This window comes from Monodelphis domestica, chromosome 6 (assembly GCF_027887165.1).
Source record: "Monodelphis domestica isolate mMonDom1 chromosome 6, mMonDom1.pri, whole genome shotgun sequence".
Taxonomy (NCBI): Eukaryota; Metazoa; Chordata; class Mammalia; order Didelphimorphia; family Didelphidae; genus Monodelphis; species Monodelphis domestica.
Window position 1 is genome coordinate 76,896,583 of NC_077232.1, and position 14,707 is coordinate 76,911,289.

The 14,707-nt window shown below is 36.4% G+C and overlaps 1 protein-coding gene across 3 annotated transcripts in view; it reads left to right on the forward strand.

The window, feature by feature from the left end:
• Window positions 1–14,707, forward strand: part of MAEA (macrophage erythroblast attacher, E3 ubiquitin ligase) — a 181,907-nt gene that overhangs the window by 146,795 nt on the left and 20,405 nt on the right. The gene's annotated exons all lie outside the window — the stretch shown is intronic.

A 14,707-nucleotide genomic window follows, 5' to 3' on the forward strand; every position in this document is an offset into this window, starting at 1 on the left:
TGACTCCAAATCCATTGTTCTTTTCACTACATCATGCTGCCTTTTATGGAAAATGATCACACAGTACTTTCCAGGCCTCAGCAGTTCCTGGACTCTAAGGTATGTTCTCTTCTCTGAATTTAGGAACCATTCTACCTCTTATTCAAATACAAATACAGAAAGAAGATAAGACCTCAGGACCCTCCATTTAAATCTGACTCTTGCAATCACCAAGAGGGTAAAACAGTCATCTACCTACCTCTATCTTCAGGGTCTTTAACTGTCCACAGTCCCACCTCCAGAAAGATTACTCCCCAAAATGAGAAATTACATATGATCAGGTTTTGGGTTTTGAGTCATTAAATTCCTACTCTGCAGTAGCTTATTTCATCCTTACTGGACCATCTGACCCTCAAAGCTCAGTCACTCCAAGTTTATTCAACTACTGTTCTGCTAGGTTGAGACATTCATCAACTACCCACTACCAGATTCTTATTAATTCAACTTACTTGACATGTTTATTAAGGAGACTGAAGAGACACCCACCACTCTTCACAGTCTTCACCAGGGTATTTACAAAAGTCATTTCTTGTGGGTAGTAAAATATTTCTTCCTAATATCAAGGGTCTATCTGAGAGGTAGGCTAACTATCTCATAGTAGTTATTAACTATTTAACCATTTTCTTTACTTTTCTGAAGTGTCCTACCTATAGCATGACCAAATTTGCATAGCTGATAGGAACAACTTTTCCATCTTTAAAGAAACTCTGATTACCAGGTGGATTTTTTGGAAGTTATATTGTCCCTGGCACTTTTTACAAAGTAAGGTTTTGGACTGAATGATCTTCAGAGTTTTGTTTTGTTTTTTAAATTCTCATTTTCAGAGAAAATATGAGAGTGCACACTACACAATATTTTAAGTGTCAGAGCCTAATAAGCAGATAAGTTCCTGTAGAAAAATAAGGTTGCTCAAGTCTTCCTAAAGAAACTCAATTTTGAACCTTTATTTTTTTTTTTGAAGGAAGGTAAGGGCCATAAACTAGATGTAAAAAGATAGCACATTAGTCAATAACTTTTATAATCAAGGAAAATCTAAATCCACCTCTGAGTGATGAAATAACAATTACACATTTGTAACCTTTGAAGATGCAATGAGGGAATGCTGGTCTACACAATGGGGAAATGGGGAAAGGGATGAATGAGATAAGTGGTGCCTGGTGCTGGAGGTCATTGAAAGCTAAACTAATAGACTTAGACTTAGCATATTCAATACTAACAAACCACTGAGATTATTGAAAAGAGTGACAGATGCTGCAAACTGTATTTAGAATTCTCTTGAGGCATTATAGTATAAACTTGAGGAAAAAAAAAAGAAACGAGGGACAGAAAACCCAGACACAAGGTAATATCCTCCTGGACAGGGTTGTGTTGTTGATGATGATGATGATGATGATGATGATGATGATGATGATGATGATGATAGAATTCAACAAGCACTAACTAAATACCTGTCTTGTGTCAGGCACTGTTCTAGGTAGGTGTCAGATATACAGAGGCAAAAAGAAAATGCCCCTGCCCTAAAGAAACTTGCATTTTCTTGGGGGGAGGGACCATCCCGTTCACAAGCAAGTAAAAATGAAAAGTCATACAGTATACTAAGAAAGTAATTTTACAGAAAGAAGTCTACACTACTGCAGCTTGGGAGGGCATTGGGAAAGGGTAACTTTCTTATACAAGTTGGCATTTGAGCTATACTTTGAAGGGAGTTATGGGTTCTAAGAAGCCAAGGTAAAGATAGAGAACTGTCTAGTCCTAGAAGACTTGAAGACAAGAAATTACTTGTTATATATGGAAAATAACAAATTGGCCAATTGGCTGAAATATTGAGTACATATAATTAGCCTGGGAAAAAAGTCTGAGCCAGGTGGTAACAGAATTTGAATATCAAGTAGAGGTGTTTGTGTCCTAAAAGCAATGAGGATTCATTGACACTTCTTGAGCAAGGGAGTTATGTAATCAGACTTGTACTTCAGAACATTCAAAAAGTTGGATGCAGGAAGACAAATCAGAAGGCTATTTTAATAGCCCAATTGAGAGATGGGAAGAACCTACGTAAAAAGGAAAAGGACAAACCCATTTGAGAGGTGCTTTAGAAGTAGAAATGGAAGATTTCATTACTATTTGGTTATATGAGATAAGAAATAAGGAGGGAAGCATAACTGAAGTTGTGAACTTAGAAGCCTGAAAGGTTGAGTGGTATCTTTTAGGGAATAGGGGCATTTGGGGAAAGAGTAAATTTGGGAGTGGGAAATGAGAATGGATTCTGTTTTGGATATGCTAAGTTTGACATAGTATGATCATTCTATTGGGTGACTCTCCAAGTCAGTTGGAGATGTATAGGTTTGGGAAACTAGGCCTGGAAATAGAGATTTGGGAGTTATCTGCATGGAGATAAGTTGGTGGCCATTGGTGACGTCACTGAGGAAAAGTAAGAAAAGGTAAAGACCCTTGGAGACACCCATATGCAGTGACTGAGAAATAAATGTGTGATTATCCTTCAAGGGAGACTGAAAAGATAGATCTATCAGGTGGGAAAAGAAGCATATCATTTCATTTAGGGGGAAAGATCATTGGTGAGTTGGAGAACAGTTTCAAACAAATGGTAGAAATGAAATCCAGAGAGATTAAGAATTGTGTGATGATAATAATAATAATAGTAAACTGACAACACTTTTAACATTTTGAAGGCAATTAAAGCAGCTTTTACATTTTTGCTTCATATCTATCAGATTTGCAAAGAGGAAAATTAAATATGTTGAAAATTTTTAGGAAAGAGAGGCAGATTTCATGAAGAATCTGAGAGGGCTCAGCCATTCTGGAGAATAACATGGAACTGTGCCCTATGTCTCTAAACAATACCTGTCTTTTTGCTTACTAATGCTATCACTTGGCCTGTATTCTTAAAAGGGTCAAAGAAAAAAGAAAAGGACTTATGTGCCATATGTTAATAGAACTTTAATTTTTTTTTAATTTGGCAGAAATCTTAGTAGCAAAGAACTGGAAATTATCAATACCCATCAGTTAGGGAATTGCTGAACAGATTATGGCCTATGAATGTATGAAATACTGTTGTGCCTGAGAAATAGCAAAAAAAGATGATATCAGAGAATCTTGGGAAGGCTGGTATGAAATGATGCAGAATTTAGTGAACAGAGAGTCAATAGAGCAATTTATACAGTAGCAGCAATATTAAAAAGACAATGCTGAATGACTCAAAAACTCTGATTCTAGCAGCTGGATGGCTCAGTGGATTGAGAGCCAGGCCTAGAGATGGGAGGTCCTGGGTTCAAATGTGACCTCAGACACTTCCTTACTCTGTGACCCTAGGCAAGTCACATAACCCCCATTGCCTAGCCCTTACTGCTCTTCAGCCTTGGAACCAATATCTAGTATGGATTCTAAGACAGAAGGTACAAACAAACAAAACTCTTAATTCTAGAAAAGTGATGAGGAAACAGACAATTCACCTTCTCAGAAAAAGTAAATGGATTCATGGGGCATAATGATATATATATATAGGTTTATTTAGGTAAATATAGGCATTTAGATATGGAATTTATTTTGCTTGACTATGAATATTTGTAGCAGGGGTTTTCTTTTTCTTTCCCTTTCCCCCCCCCCCCCCCCAGTTATGGGAAAAGCAATATGGAATAAATTTTTGTTAATTAGGGAGGGAAAGGGGGAAAAAAGTCTTCAAGATGCTTTACATGCATTACCTCATTTGAGCCTTCAATCAGGCCTATGTGGTAGATATTTTACAAATGAGAAAACTAGGGCTGAGAGGTTAAAAGTTAGTATACTAGAAAGGCATTGCAGAGAAAGTCAACAGAATTTAGTTATATAGTTAGCAAGTAAAGTGGGAAATGAGAGGAACTTGTTAACAGAAGAAAATGCTTCTTTTAAGTGACTTAAGCAAGGAGAGAGATAAATAAAGGGCGGGGGGGTTAAGTATTTTATATAATTTTCTTTATATGACTGCTTGAGAAAAAAAAAAATCAGTGTAGCACCATGACCTGTGTCTTTAAATTTGTGCTGCTGTTCCTTTTGTTTTCGTTATTTTCTAGTTAGGTTTAACTACATCTCAAGTTTGTTTTTTTTATTTTTTCTTTTGAGCTCTTACCTTCTCTCTTAGAATCAATACTGGATATTGGCTCCAAGGCAGAAGAGTGGTAAGTGCTAGGCAATGGGAGTTAAGTGACTTGCCCAGGGTCACACAGCTAGGATGTGTCTAAGACCAGATTTGAACCCTGTATCTCTGGGCCTGACTCTCAATTTACTGAGCCACCCAGCTTCCCCCAATCTCAAAATTCATAAACAAATCGTCACAACCTTTAGCCTGCTGGATCCTTTTTGAGCTTGTGTCAAAATCAAAGAAGTATTTCTTCTTTTTTGATCATCTACAAAGAATCTTAAACACCTCAGAACCCTCCATGACCTTGACTTCCATAATTTGGTTCCCTTTCTGCCCCCCAGTTTGTGACTACTTTGTGGTATAACATGAAGAACATTAGACTTTGAGTCACAAGACATGGGTTCACAGAAATGAAACTTAAAAGGAATTTTCGCAGCCATCTAATCCATCCCATACTCAAAAGGAATCCCCTCTATAACATGCCAAGACAGGTGGTTATCCAGCCTCTGCTTAAAGACCTCTTCTCTCTCAATAGCTCCTTCTACTTTTGTTTGCCTACAATTGTTAGGGAGCTTTTCCCTGCATCCAGCTAAAATTCCAACTACTTACCTAAACAAAATAGGTCACTTGTCCTGTCTAAGCACTAGAATTGGACTAGATGAATTCTGAACTCTACTAGCATTATATTTTATAATGCTTTAATCTGTAGCTTCTTTATTATTCCACAATTTATTTCCTCCTGGCAGTGTGTCCCAGGACCCCCCCCCCCAACTCTTCCTTTAGATATACCAAGTCCACTTTCCAGCCTGATGCATGTCAGCCCTTTATAGACATAACACCAAGATTGTTTCTGTCCATTGAATTCTCTCTCCATTCTATCTTCAGATGATAGGCTATTTTTATTACATGTAGCTGATACTTCCTCCTCCCCCATTGTGACTAACAGCATACATTTGTGACAGCTGGTTATGCTTTGGGGGTGCAGTCTGTGAGCATATAGCAGCACTTTTTTATTTTTTGAAGCAACTGGCCTTTGTGGGGATTAAGAATGTAGATTTCTCTTCATTAGCACCATTCTCTAGTCAGCTGAACTAACTGGTTCCAACAGGATTATAAGATACTTTAAAATGAATCTTTTATCAGCTCAGATTTAAATATAACAAAATCAGACCTGCTCCTCAAATATGCCAAAGTTGTATTGTTCATCTTCATACACACTCCTTACCTAAACCCATATTCCTGGCTTTAAAAGACAGTTCTTCCAAGCAAGTATTCTGACTAAGCCATTCTGGCCCAAGTAGGGTCAGTAAGTTTGTTTCCTGTCTGTTTTCTTTGTTATCCTCCCTGCTAAAATCTCTCCCTTTCTTTCCCTGCCTTTCCCTATTCAGATGAATATATCTCTGTGTATAAGTGAATGTAGAGAAAAATGTAGCTGAAATCCATTCCTCTCACTTTGTCCACTGTTCTTATGTGCTCTTTTCTTGTACCCCAGTTTTGAGAAATAGTAAGTTCTACCCCTTTCTTCTTACTAAAGTAATATGTTCTTTTGCCTTCTCTTTCTTTTCCACACTTAAAATTCTCAGACTAGAGACAGTCCACCCCCAGGTCCTCTGTTTTCCTTAATTAACTCTGTTTCCTTTGAATACATTAAGATTCTGAAGCAACACTTGTTTTTTCTCCTCCTATTAGAATTTAACATTAAATAGAATTTTATATTATATCACTCCTTCCAATTTCTCAAATTTCTTCTAAGTTTCTCTTGCCTTGCGTCTATATTTCAGAATTCCTACTTCATTCTGGTGGTGTTTTTTTGTTTGTTTTTTTGTTTGTTTGTTTTTTCTTTTTCAATAAAGAATTTATTGTGTTTTAAACATTTAAAAGTGTTCTGTTCCTCTGAAGGTCCATCCCCCGCCCCCTGATCCTGCCCCAAAGAATTAAACACATCTTTATAGGAGAAATTATTCTTGGTTTTAGTCCTATCATTTAATCTCTTAGAAAATTATATTCCAAGATTCCCTCTTAATAATATAAGCTGCCAGGTCTTGTATTATCCAATAACAAATTCTTTTGGAATATTGCATTATAAAGATTTTTGTAGTTCTATGGCTCTTAATAAGTTTTGAAATTAGACTAACTTTGGACTAAAAAAAAAAGTAATTCTTGGTGAAGTTGCTAGTTTGGGACTGCTTTTGGAGTAAAAAAATAACTTGCTGCAAACTTGAAGAACTGGGCTTTTGGCATCTTCAAAAAGTGGTAACCTCTAAAGGTTACTTGATGATCTGCCCTTCTCAGAAGAAAATGAGCCTAGGCTATTGAGTCTTTCCTATTGCTTCTGCTGGTCAGTTTAGCAGGCTGAATGTTTCCCACTGGTATTGGGTATTAAAATAGAAGTATTCAGAGAAAACCAATAGAAAGGAAAGAGAACTGAACTGGTTCAAGTTCTAGTTCTGATACTCCCTAGCTCTTTGTGACTTAATTTCCTTATACATAACATAAGAATAATTTTTGTAATCACCTACCTCCCTACTTCACATAGTTATGAAGAAAATGTCTTTTAAAAAAATATTCCTGTCATGACAGCCCTCCAGGGAGAATGTTGACAGTGGAAAAGTGAAATAATTCTGGAAGAATGAAGTGTAGAATGAGTGAAGTAAGAGATTAAAACAAAAAGGCCTATAGGGGAAAGGGGGAATCCTGACAATAGGGTGTTAATGACTCTTCTCCACAAACACTCTGTGGTAGATTTGGATTACAAAGGAGTTTCCAAACTTACCCATGTGCCTGGTAGTCTTTTGGACTTTGGAGCTCAAATTTAATTTCCTCCAGTGATCTTTCTAGTGATCCAGGGTTGGCCAGAACCCTTGTTACAACCGCTGAGACTACAAGTTCCTCCTTTGGCATACAAATAATCTGTTATAGACTTGCTGAGGTTTTTGGTAGTATTTGACCTAAGTTTAGTCAATATAGTTCAAATCCCAAGTGAAATAACTCTTTTGAGTCAAATGGCAGAACTGTGTGAATTATTAGGCATAAATATGTGAATTATCTAATAAAAGTATATCATTTACAAACTTTATCAATAAATATCAGTTTGCCTATAGTAGAAATATATTGTAAAAGACTGTTATAATGTTGATAAAGTAAAACTTTGATAGAGATGATGGCCTCTGTTGGCATAACTTTGACAAAATACATATTTTAGCTTAAGTCTTCCTGACTCCAGGTCCGGTGCTTTATTCCCTGTGCCACCCAGCTGCCTCTAGGGAATAGTAAATAAGAACTACTTGAAATTTTAAGAGTTTTTAGACCCTGACAGTTTGCCTTATAGGATACTAAAGGAGCGTGTAAATGTGGTCATAGACTCATTGTTCCAATAATGGGGAACAAGATACTGGAAACTGGCTTATTGAATTTTCCTGATATTGGTGCCTATTTCACCACTGTGTCAACTCAGTGTAACAAGATGCTAGCTTATCCTACCAGTTCTTGAGTCTCCTCCAAACACGTTCATGTAACAATTTCCTTATCTAATTATTCTTCAGTTGATACATGATTATATCAATCTGGGTAAATCCATTTGTTATTTCTTGCTTTTACTATGTGACTGACCCAACTCCTTATAGATTTCTGTGTTGGTTTTTTTTACCTCACTTGTACAAAACTCATCATTACAAGTACACTGCCCCCAACCCCCCTCACTCTTAATTGACTGTGAATCTCATTTAGGAGACTCTCTAGTGTTCTGGAACTTTATATAGTAAGCGTCATGTCACATTTCCCCATTTCACACCTCATGATGGTATTAAAGAATCAAAAATGAAGGTGTCTCACTTATTGCATATAACAAGGAACTTTGTATTATTTTGACATGTAGGAGATAGCTTATTTGAGGAGAACTACCCAAATTAAGTGTTTTTTTTTTAATGTAATCAACCAACACAGACCTCTTGTATTCTCTATACTTTTCTGTCAATCTTGTGTTACAGATACAGTTCAGTGTAGAAAGTTAAAGGCCCGCAAAATTGCTTTACTACAACACACATCTCTTCTGTTTTCATTTTTATCCAGCTATTTGTCTGTCTTTGTCCTTTTTTACTTGCTCTTGCAGCATCTCATGGACTGTGATATTAGGAGCCAAATTTGATAACTCCACTGACACTTTAAAAAGAAAATATTTATCAAAATTTTGACAAATTCATTTCCAGGTTTTGTCTGTTTTCCTTCAAGTTTTATCTTTAAATCCTTTTGGAATTATCTGACTTAATTTTGGTCATCCTTTAGTAGCCTTACTTGGCTTTTCCAGTGTTCCATATTGTCATTTTTTGTTTTTTTTGTTTTTTAATTTGGTCAATTTCAAACATTCTTCCTTGGTTACAAAAATCATATTCTATTCTTCCCTCCCCTCCCCCTGACCTTCCCATTGCTGATGCACAATTCCACTGGGTACTACATGTGTCCTTGATTAGAACCTATTTCCATGTTGTTGATGATTGCACTAGGATGTTCATTTAGAGTTTACATCCCCAACCATATCTTCGATCCATGTATTCAAGCAGTTGTTTTTCTTCAGTGTTTTAACTCCCACAGTGTTTCCTCTGAATGTGGATAGTGGTTTTTCTCATAGATTCCTCCAAGTTTTTCAGGGTAATTGCATTGCCACTAATGGAGAAGTCCATTACATTCAATTGTACCACAGTGTATCAGTCTCTGTGTACAATGTTCTCCTGGTTGTACTCTTTTCACTCTGCATCAATTCCTGGAGGTTGTTCCAGTCTCCATGGAATTCCTCCACTTTATTATTCCTTTTAGCACAATAGTATTCCATCACCAACATATACCACAATTTATTCAGCTATTCCCCAATTGAAGGGCATCCCCTCCTTTTCCAATTTTTGGCCACCACAAAGAGTGCAGCTATGAATATTCTTGTACATGTATTTTCCTTATTATCTCTTTCGGGTACTGGAACTAAGGGCAGACAGTCTTTTAGCGCCTTTGGGCATAGTTCCAAATTGCCCTTCAGAATGGTTGGATCAATTCACAACTCCACCAGCAATAAATTAATGTCTCCAATTTTACCACATCCCCTCCAGCATTTATTACTTTCCATTGCTGTAATGTTAGCCAATCTGCTAGGTGTGAAGTGATACTTCAGAGTTGTTTTGATTTGCATCTCTGATTATGAGATTTAGAATACTTTTTCCTGTGCTTATTAATAGTTTTGATTTCTTTGACTGAAAACTGCCTATTCATGTCCCTTGCCCATTTATCAATTGGAGAATGGCTTGATTTTTTTGTACTTTGTAAATTTGAGTAATTAGACCTTCGTCTGAGGTTTTTATTATGAATATTGTTTCCCAATTTGTTACTTCCCTTCCAATTTTGGTTACATTGGTTTTGTTTGTACAAAAACGTTTTAATTTGATGTAATCAAAATTACTGATGTTACATTTTGTGACTTTTTCTAAGCCTTTCTTGGTTTTAAAATCTTTCCTTTCCCAAAGGTCTGACATGTATCCTATTCTGGGTTCACCTAATTTACTTATAGTTTCCTTCTTTATGTTCAAGTCATTCACCCATTCTGAGTTTATCTTGGTGTATGATGTGAGATGTTGATCCATACCTTATCTCTCCCACACTGTCTCCCAATTTTCCCAGCAGTTTTTATCAAATAGTGGATTTTTGTCCCCAAAACTGGGATCTTTGGGCTTATCATAGACTGCCTTGCTGAGATCACTTACCCCTAGGCTATTCCACTGATCCTCCTTTTGTCTCTTAGCCAGTACCAAATTGTTTTGATTATTACTGCTTTATAGTATAGTTTGAGATCTGTGACTGGAAGGCCACCTTCCTTTGCATTTTTTTTTCATTGTTTCCCTGGATATCCTTGACCTTTTGTTCTTCCAAATGAACTTTGTTATGGTTTTTTCTAATTCAGTCAAAATGTTTTTTGGTAGTTCAATGGGTATGGCACTAAATAAGTAAATAAGTAGGATGGTCATTTTTATTATGTTAGCTCATCCTACCCATGAGCAGTTAATGTTTTTCCAATTGTTTAGATCTACTTTTAATTGTGTGGAGAGTGTTTTGTAGTTGTGTTCATATAGTTCCTGTGTTTGTCTCGGCAGATAGATTCCTAAGTATTTTATATTATCTAGGGTGATGTTAAATGGAATTTCTCTTTCTAATTCTTGCTGCTGAAATGGGTTGGAGATATATAGAAATGCGATGACTTATGTGGGTTTATTTTGTATCCTGCAACTTTGCTGATTATTTCTACTAGCTTTTTGGTTGATTCTCTAAGATTCTTTAAGTAGACTATCATATCACCTGCAAAGAGTGATAGCTTGGTCTCTTCATTGCCAATATTAATACCGTCAATTTCTCTTTCTTCTCTAATTGCTACTGCTAGTGTTTCTAGTGCCATGTTAAATAATAGCTTTGATAATGGGCATCCTTGTTTCACTCCTGATCTTATTGGGAATGCATCTAGTTTATCCCCATTGCAGATGATGTTGGCTGACAGTTTTAGATGAATACTGTTTATTACTTTTAGGAAAGACCCTTCTATTCCTATACTTTCTGGTGTGTTCAGTAGGAAGGGGTATTGTATTTTGTCAAAGGCTTTTTTTGCATCTATTGAGATAATCATGTGGTTTTTGTTGGGTTGCTTGTTGATATGGTCAGTTATGTAAATGGTTTTCCTAATATTGAACCATCCATGTATTCCTGGTACAAATCCCACCTGATCATAGTGAATAACCCTCGTGATGACTTGCTGGAGTCTTTTTGCTAGTATCCTATTTAAGATTTTTGCATCCATGTTCATTAAGGAAGTTTGTTTATAGTTTTCTTTCTCCGTTTTTGACCTGCCTGGCTTTGGAATCAGTACCATATTTGTGTCATAAAACAAATTTGGTAGAATTCCCTCTTTGCTTATTATGTCAAATAGTGGTAGTCTCTCAGTGACCGAGAATGACAATTGTCTTTGTGCATTATCATATATTGATGTACCCTCATGTGGCTTTGAAGTCCAAAGACTGAGGCGCAAAGTTTGTGGTACATGGGGCATGGGACTCCAGTTGTTACGGGAGGTGCGGTTGTGGCCTGGTGTCGGTGTTCACGCACAACAGCAAGATGTCGACATCGTTCATCTTCAAAGGTAGCAGCGGCATGGTTAATGTGGGTACCCCAGCTGCTTCTGTCAGAGGCAGCGAGTTCTAGTTGCTTTGGTGTCATGCCAGCCCACTTCAAGTTTGACTTTAGCTGATCCTTGTATCTTTTCTTTGGTTGGCCTTGTTTCCTGAGTCCAACTGATAGTTCACCATAGAATACCTGTCTTGGTATTCGCAGTGGGTCCATGCAGATGACGTGTCCAGACCATCGTAGCTGGGTTTTGAGGACCATGACTTCGATGCTGGTGGAGTTGGCTCTGTTGAGGACTTCCTGGGTGGTGATTCGGTCCTGCCATCGGATCCTCATGATTGACCGGAGAGCAAATAATTTCTATATTATTGGGATTAGTTGTTCTTTGAATATTTGATAGGATTCACTTGTGAATCCATCAGGCCCTGGGGATTTTTTCTTAAGGAGTTCTTTGATGGCTTGCTCAATTTCTTTTTCTGATATGGAGTTTTATATTTTTGTAAATATTCATTCATATCACCTAGATTGGCATATTTATTGTCATATAATTGGGCAAAATAGTTTTTTAATGATTGCCTTAATTTCCTCTTCATTGGAGGTGAGGTCTTCCTTTTCATCTGTGATACTGTTAATTTAGTTTTCTTCTGGGAATTTTTAATTTTTTCACTTTCAAGTTTTATGATTTGCATGTCCATTTCATTTGACCTCTGCCCTCCCTACTTTGTTAATATATGAACTCGTGGATCTAAATTTTCCCCTGAGCACTGCTTTGGCTGCATCCCATAGATTTTGAAAGGATGTCTCATCATTGTTATTTTCTTCACTGAAATTATTTCTTCTATGATTTGTTCTCTAACCAATTTTGGAGAATCATATTATTTAATTTACAGTTAATTTTTGATTTGGCTCTCCATGTACCCTCCCTAATCATTATTTTTATTGTGTTATGATCTGAAAATGTTGCATTTGTTATTTCTGCTTTTCTGCATTTGTTTGCCATGTTTTTATGACCTAGTACATGGTCAGTCTTTGTGAATGTACTGTGTGCTGCTGAAAAGAAGGTATATTCCTTTTTGTCCTTATTTATATAGAACTTATACATCTCCATATATCTATTATCTAATTTTTCTAAGATTTTATTCACCTCTTTTACCTTTTTCTTATTTTTTTTTATTTGATTCATCTAAATTTGATAGTGGTAGGTTCAGGTCTTCCACTAGTATAGTTTTACTATCTATTTCCTCCTTCAATTCCACTGGTTTCTCCTTTAGAAATTTGGATGCTATACCATTTGGTGCATACATGTTGATTACTCATATTTCCTCATTGTCTATACTCCCTTTTATTGGGATGTTTTTATCTTCCCTATCCCTTTTAATCAGATCTATTTTTACTTTGGCTTTGTCAGATATCATGATTACAAACTCCTACCTTCTTTCTGTCAATTGAGGTCCAATAGGTTTTGCTCCAACCTTTGATTCTAACCTTGTGAGTATCTACCTGCCACAAGTGTGTTTCTTGTAGACAACATATGGTAAGATTTTGGATTCTAATCCACTCTCCTATTTGTTTTCATTTTATGGGTGAGTTCATCCCATTCACATTCAAAGTTATGATTTTCACTTGTGTATTCCCCAGCATTTTGATATCCTATCCTAGTTCTGTCCTTTTTTCTTTTACTATATCCTTTTAAGCCAGTGGTTTACTACTATTCAATCTCCCTAATACCCTCACTTAATATGCTTCCCTTCCTGACCCCTCCCTTTTTGTTCCCTTCTTGTTTTTCTAGGGTTTGTTAAGTTCCCTCCCCCCTTTATTTCCCTCCCTTTTTGTACTCCCTCCCCCCTACCGCCCTTAGTTTTCCCTTCTCACTTTCCCTATAGGATAAGATAGAATTCAAGATCCCAATAGATCTAGATGCTCTTCCCTCTCAGAATTGATTTTACTGAGAATAAAGTTTAAGTATTACCTATTAGCACTCTCTTCCTCTCCTTCTTATAAGAGTATTCTTCCCCTCCCCTTCCCATGTGTATCTTTGTGTGATAAAGATTATTCTATTTTTTTTTTATTTCTTCAAGTATCTCTTGGTGCCATCTTCAATTCCCCCCTCCCTTTTTCTTTTTTTGTATATCATCTTATAGCACTTCTTACCCCAATCTCTTCCTGTGAATGATTTTCTAATTACTATATTAGTGAATATAATTTTTGAGAGTTACAAATAACATTTCCCCCATATATTAATTTAAATTATTTGATCTTATCATAGTCCTTAAAGAAGAAAGTTTGAATTAAAAAAAAAAACATTTTTCCCCCTTTCCCTCTCTTTCTCATTTACCTTTTAATGTTTCACTTGATCTTTGTGTTTGGATATCAAACTTTCCACTTAGTTCTGGTCTTTTCTTTACAAATACTTGGAAATCTTCTATTTTGTTGAATGCCCATACTTTCCCCTGGAAGTCAGTTTTGATGGATAGGTGATCCTTGGTTGAAGGCCTAATTCTCTTGCCTTTCTGAATATCATGTTCCAAGCCTTGCGGTCCTTTAGTATGGAAGCTTCTAGGTCTTGTGATCCTGATTGGTGCTCCTTGGTATCTGAATTGTCTCTTTTTGGCTTCTTGTAGAATTTTCTCCTTAGTGTGAAAGCTCTTGAATTTGGCAATTGCATTCTTGGGAATTGTCTTTTGAGGATTTAGTGTAGAAGGTGTTCTATGAACTCTTTCAATGTCTAATTTGTCCCCTTGTTCAAGAACATCAGGGTAGTTTTCTTGTATGATTTCTTTTAGTATGATGTCAAGATTTTTGTTTATTTCTGGCTTTTCAGGTAGACCAATGATTCTCAAATTGTCTTGTCATGATCTGTTTTCCTGCTCTGTCATCTTGTTAGTGAGATATTTTATGTTTTCTTCTATTTTTTCAGTCTTTTGCCTGTATTAATTCTTTCTGTTTTGCAAGATCATTGTCTTCCAGTTGCCTAATTCTGGTCTTTAAGGACTTATTTTTCACTATAATCTTTTAATTTTCCTTTTCAGTTTGCTCTATCTTGCTTTTCATGGCTTCTAGCTGTTTTTCTAATTGGGAGTTCTTGCCAAAATTCTTCCATCTTTTTGATAATCTCCCATTTTAAAGTCTTTAAGAGCTTGTGTCCAATTTCCATTTTTTGGGTTTATTTGAATTTCCTCCTGTATTTCCTCTGTAGTCTGGATTTTTCCTCCATAAAAATTTTCCAGGGTCAACCCCTTCCTGTTTTTCTTGGAGGGAGCTTTTTTCACCTGGGCTCAATTTGCCATCATGTGGAGGTTTTTCTTTCCCTTTTTAGTCAGAAATCTGAATGAGATGGGCAAGCTATCTTTGTATGGAGCTAAGGAGCAAGGATTTTGCCTGAGGCAAGCT